This window comes from Notamacropus eugenii, chromosome 4 (genome assembly GCF_028372415.1).
Source record: "Notamacropus eugenii isolate mMacEug1 chromosome 4, mMacEug1.pri_v2, whole genome shotgun sequence".
Taxonomy (NCBI): Eukaryota; Metazoa; Chordata; class Mammalia; order Diprotodontia; family Macropodidae; genus Notamacropus; species Notamacropus eugenii.
Genome location: NC_092875.1, coordinates 108,823,715 through 108,833,457, shown reverse-complemented (window position 1 = coordinate 108,833,457; position 9,743 = coordinate 108,823,715). Strand labels below are relative to the sequence as shown.

Below are 9,743 nucleotides of genomic sequence, written 5' to 3'. Positions count from 1 at the left end.
TCCTCCAACAGTGACATTTCACAAGGCTAGCTATTGTGCTAATAGCCTAACAACTGATTTTGTTATATATTTTCCTAAGGAATTTGTTTTACCTAGAACTGACATATAATCATGGAAGGAATATCAACCTTTTCTAAAGCTTTAAGACTAAGAAATGACTTAGGGTAGAATACATGGCTGCCAATATCTTGTGACTTTTCAGAGATACTGAAAGACCTCTCAACTCAAAATCCATACTCCTGTCAGCCAGCTAAAAGGTTCCAAATTTTTATCTTTCCAGAGTCACAGAATCAATATTGGAAGGAAAACCCAAAGTTCCTGCCAACTAATTCACAAAAATTATCTACAAAACGAATCTTCAACAATACTCCCAATCAATGGTCATCTCAATCCTTTAAAGATCACCCATGATGCCTTGAGAAATCCCACTGCATTTTGGACAGCCCACATTATTAAAATGTCTTTTCTTTGCATGGAATTGGAAACTCTTGACAATATATTCCTGAAGGTAAGTGGATGTTGTTTCTAGAAGATCCTGTTTATATGCAAGCATGTCTGGGGAAGGGTGAAATACATTAAGCAAGCTTAGTTGAGTTTCTCTGGTTTCTGGTTGTCCCTGAGGGGGATAGGGAAGGCTGTAAATGGGACATAGACCTGGTAAATTTTGATGTGATAGGGGTAGATCAGAGGGAGTGTAAAGGGGAAGAAACAAGGAGGAAAGAGGATGAGTAACATCTGAGGATATGGTGCACATCCAGCAGTGCTCTTTTGGAAATGAAGGCATTGGAGCTAGGTGACCCAGCAGGTAAGGATGCAGAGCCTAGAGTCGGGAAGACATAAGTTCACAACCTCCTTCAGACATTTCCTAGGTGGGCTGACCTGCAAAAATTGCTTGACTTCAGTTTCTTTGTGTGTAAAATGGGGACAATGATTGCACCTACCTCACAGGGCTCTTATCAAAATCAAATGATGTAACATGTACAATTCACTTTGCAAACTTTAAGCCCTATGTAAGTGGTTATTATTTTCTGTAGATAAAATGAATTTTCATAAATTAAATTCCCTTTTCATGTTTCCTTATTTGTCTTCTTAATATCATTCAGATGTACCTTATCCTTGGTTTCAGTTTGTGAAAAATTCAAACTTAGTATCTTTGTGAGCAAACACAAGTGCACTAGGGAAGCCACCTGTTTAAAGAAACCCTCCATTGTTACCTTTAGAAAGGAGGAAATTCCCACTAAATGGCTACTTTGATAAGTCCTAGTTTCCTTTACAGTTCAAAGGGATCTTTCGGGGGCCTTTGATGGAAAAATTGTGACTGCACATTGAATCACCCTGCTCTCCAGTCCTTGGCTGCTGTCAACAGAGACTGGTACCCAAAGACCATCCCTACTAAATAACAATTGATATCAGATGCAGTCAGGTGTGGACAAAGCAGGTGAAGGAAGATTGGGGCCATGTTGTGTGGCTTTCATTCTGCTTTTATCACTGAGGTGCCACCTTGCTTAACCTGAGTCCTGTCTGAAGGGTTCAAAGCCTTGAAGGAAGGTAGTCAATAAGGAATCAAAGATTTTCTCATTATCCTAAGGGTATTTGAACATGGGTCCTGCTGGCCAACGTCGTGTACATGTGCGCTTGTTAGTAGAGAGACCTGAGTGTTCCAGTCTGGATTACCCTGTCCCCTCCCTCCACTTATGTTTTCACATTTTATAAAGAGGTTCCCAAATGAGCACAGGCTGCTGGCTAGAGGCTAATCCCTTATACTGAGGGCAGGGAGTATCTATTAATTACTCCTCACTTTGTTCATAGCCATTATCATCCATCCTACTGTCCTGGAATAAAACTATTCAGATAAACATTTTTTATCCAGGTGCTACCCTTGAGTGTGAGTATGATGGATGGGGGTGAAAGGGTAGTTGAGTGTCATTGATCTGAAGTCTGCAGTACCCTGAACCAACAGAATCCAACCAAGTCCCCCTTTCAAATCTAACCACTGTGCCCAGATGGATGAAAAGTTCTTGCAGTGTGTGTGTCTATCTTTGAGTCTTTTTCTATATATCTTGGTGGGAAATAAGCACACTAATTCAGACATCCATAGTGCAAGCCCTTTAGGTAGATGAAAGTGACTCTACTTTCCTTAGGCTTTAAGGTTGGAAAGCACCTTTCTGCCAGCAACCCTCTGAGGTGGGTAGCCTAAGTTTGCTGGTCCTCTTTTGGGTATTGTATTTAAGTGAGGTAAAGCTGTGCAAAATTGTCACCCTCACTCTTCTTTAGTCATCAAAGGCCTGTGGTAAGAACAAAGTCAACATGAGCAGGGATGACTAAGGAAGCAGTGGATGACCTTGGTGTTTCTAAATGAAGATCTTTCCCAGGCCTCAGTTGAACTGAGGCCAGACCTAGGTCAAAAGGCATACAAAAGATGACCTAATTGACCATTGACTATAACAAAAATATCAATCTGGGAGGGCTTAACTAATTTGCATGAGGGCAAAGGGGGAGGATAGGGAGCAGGCCCTCCCATAGTTAGAGCCAGAAGTGAAAAAGACCTCAGAAAAATATAAAATGCCAAACTGTTGTTGCCATGTGTTCAAAGGAAAATACCTTGTACTCAATTATATTTGGAGGCAGTTGGCCTAAGTCAGGTGGCTACCTCCAGTTCAAAGATTCTGATTACAAGTCTTCAGGGACTGGTCAGTTTTCCCCTTATTATGTAAGCGTTGTCACTGGATACCATGAGAACACAAAGAGACCTGAGAGCTCAGAAAGGGTCTGCCTGAGTTTGAAGAGCACAGTCTTCAAAGGATCTAAGAAGGAGAAGAAGGCTTCCCTTGGGCTAGCCTTCCCCTTGTCCAGGAAGACCTTGGTCTTCCTAGTTGGGAGTGCTCCTGGCAGTTGTGTCTAGACTCTCATTGTGTCTGAGGGGACCCAAATAGCAACATGGGACACCCTTGGTGGTCATCAGATGGGTGAGTTATCGACCCCACCATGAGCCCCTTAGAGCTGTGTCCTACGTCTCAGCTAGACTCACAAACAACTTCTAGTACCTGGGGGTTCGGGGGAGGTGAGGGAGGTGAGGGAGAGGCTGTATGATGAGACTAGGGAGAAGGTTAGAAGGGATAGAGGAGACTGTGAGGGAGATGTGAGGGAATTTCTTGTGCCCCAACTTGGCTGACTCATGGGCATGGAAATCTGCTTTGTTATTAATGTATTTATACCTTGTTAATTAATTAATTTAATCAGTTAATTCATTAATTTATTGATGTATTTATACCCTGTTTTTCTATTTTAAACAAAGGATCCATTTTCACCTCTACAGTGTACAGTATACAATTGATTATAAAAAATAACTCCCATGCTGTCCCTCCTTTACCCCACTTGTGTTGGATGAAGTTACATGTATATGTAAATTTAAGGTTTCCAACCTCCTTTACACATATTATTTAATTCTAAACATAGCTTAATCTTTTTTTGCAACATTCAAAGCTGTTCAATTGAAAATATATCCCTTCAATTCAGAGTGCTTTAGAAGAGTCCCATTAACTACATTGTTTAAATTGTTATTATTTTGATATTCTTATTAAATACAGCTCAAAGCCTTAATGGCAATGACTTTAAAGTATTAAGCAATTATACAATCAGACCTCTTGTGACGTTTCCCTCCTCTGTCAAATACCAAGTAAGATGGCACTCGTACATTTCTTGTCTGCTGAAGCAGACATCTGTAGTTAAAAAAGAAAGAAAGAAAAGGCCTATGGGAACTGCCAAGTATCCAGGAGTTCATTATATAGTTGGTTTGGATTTCAATTTGACATGGAGTGTTAAGTTTCATCAGATATAGAAGTAGTAAACTAGAAGGAATCAATGATAGGTTATCAGTCATCCAAAAAATAAAACAGAATGCATATAACGAAGAATGGACTTAATGGGAATTATCATCACTACATAGGGGACAGGGGAAAATCTCAAACTCTAAAATGAGATTTAAAAAGAAAAAAGCCCCACATCATAGAAAATAGGGAAAGACATATATAAATTAGGACACAAGATAGGACTGTAGTTTTGTCTTATGCATGGCAGGCATTCAATAAATATTTCTTTAACAAATGAAGTAATGATCAAATCACCATATGGTCTTTGTCTTCTGGTGTGTTTTGGGTTTATAGATTTTGATTGTTTTGTTCTTGTACATAATTTCACTGAGTTCCAAAGAAACATACTCACAAATTGTAAGCTTTGGATGGGAATTAATGAGAACAAATGTGCCAGTCTACTTGTTCAAATAGAGGAGCTATCTTTCCACCCATAACCATGTGTATGTTCAATTGCTTCCATTCCTTTAACATAACTCTGGTTAATCATGACAGTGCAATCATCAGTGTTTTACATCTCTCAGAGAGAGATATCATCATTTTTAAAGTGTAACCTAAGATGATCTTGAGTTATTTCAATATTACAAACATGGCTCTCATCCTATGTCCTTGATACCTTAAGTATAGTTGTTTTAAGTATTAGGTTTTAAGTCAATCTCAATTAAAAGTTTAGGAAGAAGCAAAAATGCCTGAACTATGGATAATAGCAGAAACAAAAAATATGTGCAATCTACATATGAGGCAATCCCACCATTAAAAATTCTGGAATGACTGCTCACTAACAATGTACGTCTCATTCTTTCCCTGAGCCCCCGTTTCCCTCCTATTGCTTTCTCATTTTCAAATAAGTGTCGATTTGGAACATAATACATTTTGGGTTTTCAAGTACAGGAAAGCAGATTTCATGAAATGATCCATGAGAAAAGATTATATTAAGGAGGGAAAAGTCACGTCTGCCATCTTTTAAATGCAAAGGTAGTATTGACTTCCAAAAAGAAAAACAAACACCAATCACTTCAGCCTCTAAACTGCTTTTACAACTCTCTGTGCTTCAGAATTATGTCAAAGAACAATAGGTTTCCAGTCCTGTTTACAAGTTTGTCCTGAATGGCAGCTCTTGACAAGAAACCTCTCAGTTCCAATCTCCAGGATTAAATAAATTCCTTCACAACAAAGAAAACAGGACCACCAGGAGAGCACCACTGGATAATGATAGAGCCAACTGCAGAGGTACATGGAGTGTTAGCACTGCCTTGGGTACTATTCTTTGGAGTATGTGGTGCAAAAGGTCAATATTGTTTTATGGTGCATAGTTTACCACCCTGCCATGCCAACAGCAACACCTAGATTGTTCCACAGTTAATTCTTAAGTTGTGAACTAGCAGTTGGATTATTTGAGCTTTTCCCTGCCAGAAATAATCAGATATTCAGGGGTCATTATATGAGCAGCATACTTCTAAGATGGTTGACAAAGCTATCTCTTATGCTCTGCATTTAAAACTGCAGGGATAATGTTCTTCAAAATGAATCAGCTCAAGTAAGTCTTTCTTATACAACTAAGTTCTATAAAAGAGTTTGAAATGATCAAGTATCCTTTTAATTCATATTTCAAAAGAATAGCACACTTACAATACTACCTTTTGAAATTTATACTGACTAATTATCATTAAGATGTCTTTAAAAGTACTATTGCAACTGTCATTAAAAATCTTTGTATTAAAAGAGGATATTATTATGGCACACAGGAAATAAAATACAGATTTTGGAAAATACAAATGCAAAGATGTATTAGAAGACCCAGAACAAAGATCCCAAGGCCGTGCCAGTGGTGCCCCAGTCAGCATTCCCAGAGCCAGGTCTCCATCGTGATCCCAGTAATGCTTACAGACGATGACATGGTTGACAGGCTGCTGTACATAAGGTCCTGGATATGGATACTGGTATGGTATCGCATAAACCTGCCCATTAGTAGGCATAGATAACTTGAGTTCCTGGAGGCTATGCACCATTATAATGACCATAGCCAAATACCTCTGGAGACTGTGTGGCATAAGCTGTACAAGGAAGAGGAGATGGAGCAACAGCAGTCTCATCATACATGACTGCTGAGCCAGCATAAGCTGTATTTATTCTGGCATCCTGGAGTGCAAATTTCCATGCCAAGCAATCATCTTCACTTTGTGCACAAAGATTGATAGTTGTCCCATCAGGGAAAACAATTTGCAGTATGCGGTCTTTTGGCTAACCCTCAGGAGCCTGAAAAATCATAGCACTCATTTTCCATTTGGATGTTGATGCAGTCCACCAGCATGTCAATCTTCTACATTCTACCTAGTCTGGTCGTCATAATAAATTAGCTGGTCATCTGACCACAGATCGAACCAGGATTTTTTCCACCTCTTCAAGATCGTGCTTTGTCAAAGCAGCCAACCACTCTTCACAAATGCCATCCTTTCACCTTCTGGAGAATTCAGTTGGCCACGAAACTCATGTGGGAGTCTGGTCAGAATGACAAATGACGGATGCACTTGCTCGGGCTCTTCCCTACTGGACACTGGCTTAATCTTTTGAGGAAGAAATTCAAAGGGCCAAGGTATTCATTCGAATAAGTTTCAGTAGATGTGAACACTCAACCAAGTTTAAAAGCTTGTGAGATGTTAAGGGGCCACTTCATGGTGACATTTTTTCTCTAGTATTTTATTTGTCAATTGATTGGCATGTGTGGAAAGCTCTAGTCAATAGTCAATTAGTTTTGAAGAATTATTTCCACACTGAAATTCATCTGGATTATACCAGTTTTTCTGTTGTGTGTCAACATGCCAATGATGTAGTATTGTGCATTTCATTTGAATATTGGATTCACTTCCTTTGAAGAATCAAGAGAAGCATGAAAAAGTAAACAGGAAATAGATGTCATTAGGGACTTACCAAAATTGAACTGTTTACTTTCCTACATGGAAAAAAAATTATAACCCTTGAGAGTTTTCTCAGTATTAAGATAGTTGGAGGGAATATTTTATATATACATACACACATGTGTGTATGTGTGTGTGTTGTGGTGGGTTTATATATATATATGTTTAGGTGAGTACACACATACTCATATATATATGTATATATGTACCAAGGTATATGTATGTAGTCATCAGATAAAGACCCAGCTGAGAGGATGTGACTAGCAACCACCACAACACAAGGAGAACATGTGGAGCAATGTGTCTAGCAGACTCCATACTGAGCAGGAAACAGGCCAAATGAGAAGACATGAGTTATTCTGCAACATCACAAGTGTCAGCTGCCCCTCCACCTAGAACCCAGCACCACACATGCCCTACAAGGTTGCCCTTTAGTTACGATCCTCATAGATCCATCCTCTTCCCACTCACACTGTGTCTATTTATGAGAGAATATGCCCTGCGTGGATTGGGGGGGGGGGGGAGCTACTGCCATTTTTCTTATCATGTGATTGAACTTCATGTCTTTCCCTTGAAATAGCTGTGTCCTCAGGGACAGCACATAACTTGAACATTACAGTCTTACACTACCAAACATGCAGTGCTCCCTTTCCTTTTCTTCTTCCCTCACTCACCCTCCCTTCTGTGCCCTGTCTCTCTGTTCCCTTATCCCCACACATGCTTTGTTGAGTCTCCTCTGAGGTCACCCGTTTTCTCACCAGAGTCTGAAGATACTGCGGTGCCACTGCTGGCTCCTGAGTGTGTTTTCAGACAGGAACCTTGTGCAGTAACAACACAGGATGAAATCTGAAGTGACCTGGGCTAGGTCACCTCCACTGGCGGCTTTACAGGGACTGGCTGGTGAGGAGAGTCACCTGAGGGACCTAAGCTCACTTCTGTTTTTAGATAGCACATTCACATTTAGTGTGCTGTCTGGGGGCTCATTAGGGAGTCAGTGTCCTAAACAAATAACCCTCTATTTATGGACCACAGGGTCATCTCTGCAGAACTGTTCTGTCTAGAGTCTGGAGATCAGGACTCAAACCAGCTCTCATTTACTTGGTTCAAGATTCACTTTTGTGTTTCTTTTATGATTTTCCTTTCCTGTTTTCCTTTACATGCTTCTTTTGATTCTTGTCTTGGGAAGTCAGATTTTTCTATACAGATCTGGTCTTTTCCTCAACATGAATGATTGAAAGTCATCTATATCATTGAATGACCCTTTTTTCCCTTGAAGTATTATCCTCAGATTTGAGGGGTAGGTGATTCTTGGTTTCAATCCCAGTTCCTTTGACTTTTGAAATATCCCATTCCCTTCAATCCCTTAATGTTGAAGCTAGCAGATGCTGTGTTATGCTGATTATATTTCCACAGTACTCAAATTGTTTCTCTCTAGCTGCTTGCAGTATTTTCCCCTTGATCTGGAAACTCTGAAATTTGGAATATTCCTAGGAGTATTTTTGAAATATTGAAATTATTGAAACATTGAAATATTCCTACGAGTTTCTCTGTTTGGGTCTCCTTCAGGAGGTGATCACTGGATTCTTTCAATGTATATTTTGCCCTCTGATTATAGACCATCAGGGTAGTTTTCCTTGGTAATTTCATGGAAAATAATATCTAGACTCTTTTGGGATCATGGCTTTCAGGTAGTCCTATCATTTTAAAATTATTTCTCCTGGATCTATTTTCCAGACCAGTTGTTTTTCCAATGAGTTGTTTCACGTTATCTTCTATATTTTCAAATTTTTGGTTTTGTCTACTAACTGCTTGGTTTAACTCAAAGTCATTCATTTCCCTGAACTCAATTCTTTCTTTCAACACATTCTTTTATTCCATAAACTTTTAAACCTTCTCTTCCATTTGGCTAATTCTGCTTTTTAAAACCTCCTTCTCCTCAATGGCTGTTCAGATGTCTTTTTCCAATTGGGTTAGCCTCTTTTTAAAACTGTTATTTTCCTCAAGATTTTTTGGTTCACCTTAAGTAAGCTGCTAAATTCTTTTTTAAGGTCTTCTATTGCCTGAGAGCTGTTTAAGTTACCTTTGGAGGCAGAGGCCTTGACTTCCTGTGACAGTATGCCTTGTTCTTTCTCATCTGAAAGGATGGGGGCAGACAGCTGTTCCTCAAGAAAGTAAGCTTTTATGGTCTTATTTTTGTTCCCTTTTTTGGGCATTTTCCCAGCCACTTACTTGACTTCAGAGTATCCTCTCCACTGCCACCTGGCCTCACGACCATCAAGCCAGCACCTGGGGACTGAGATTCAAATGAGCTGCTCCCAAGCCTCAGGGGCTTTGGGCAGGGGCAAGGCTGCTATTCAGTGTGAGATTAAGATCAGCTGCTCAGGTGGGGACAGGGCCACCACAGAGGGCTCATTTCCCTCAGGGGCTTTCTGATGAGACCTTCAACAATGGATGCAGGCTACTGCTTGCTTTGGGAACGCTGTCTGCTGCTGCCTCTCCTGCTGCCACCTGAGCAGGCCTGAGGTATGGGGAAATCATGTTCCCCTTTCAGCCAGTCCAAAGGATCTGCTCACTGATATTTGACACTTGTGGGTTGAGGGATCTGGGGTGCTGTGGGACATTCTGTCCCTGAAGCCTGCTTGGATCTGCTACTTTCAGTGCTGGGTGGCCAAGGCAGGGCTGGGATCTGCTCCATTTTATGTAAAACTGACAATCATAGCCTTTACTAATGCTTTAAAACCAAGAACTAACTGATGGCAGAATACATACATACCAATATCCTGTGACTTTTAAGAGATGCTGAAAGACGTCTCAACTCAAATTCCATACTCCTGTCAGCCAGTTAAAAGATTTCAAACTTTTGTTCTTCCAGAGTCACAGAATCAGTATTGGAAAGAAAACCAAAAGTTCCTCTCAAATAATTGATATAACTCATCAGCCAAGAGACTATTCAACACCA

At 40.1% G+C, this 9,743-nt stretch overlaps 1 pseudogene; it reads right to left on the bottom strand.

Moving 5' to 3' along the window:
* Positions 1–3,651: 3,651 nt before the first annotated feature.
* Positions 3,652–7,130, bottom strand: LOC140500454 (pleckstrin homology domain-containing family B member 2 pseudogene; annotated as a pseudogene).
* Between the last annotated feature and the right edge of the window lie 2,613 nt (positions 7,131–9,743).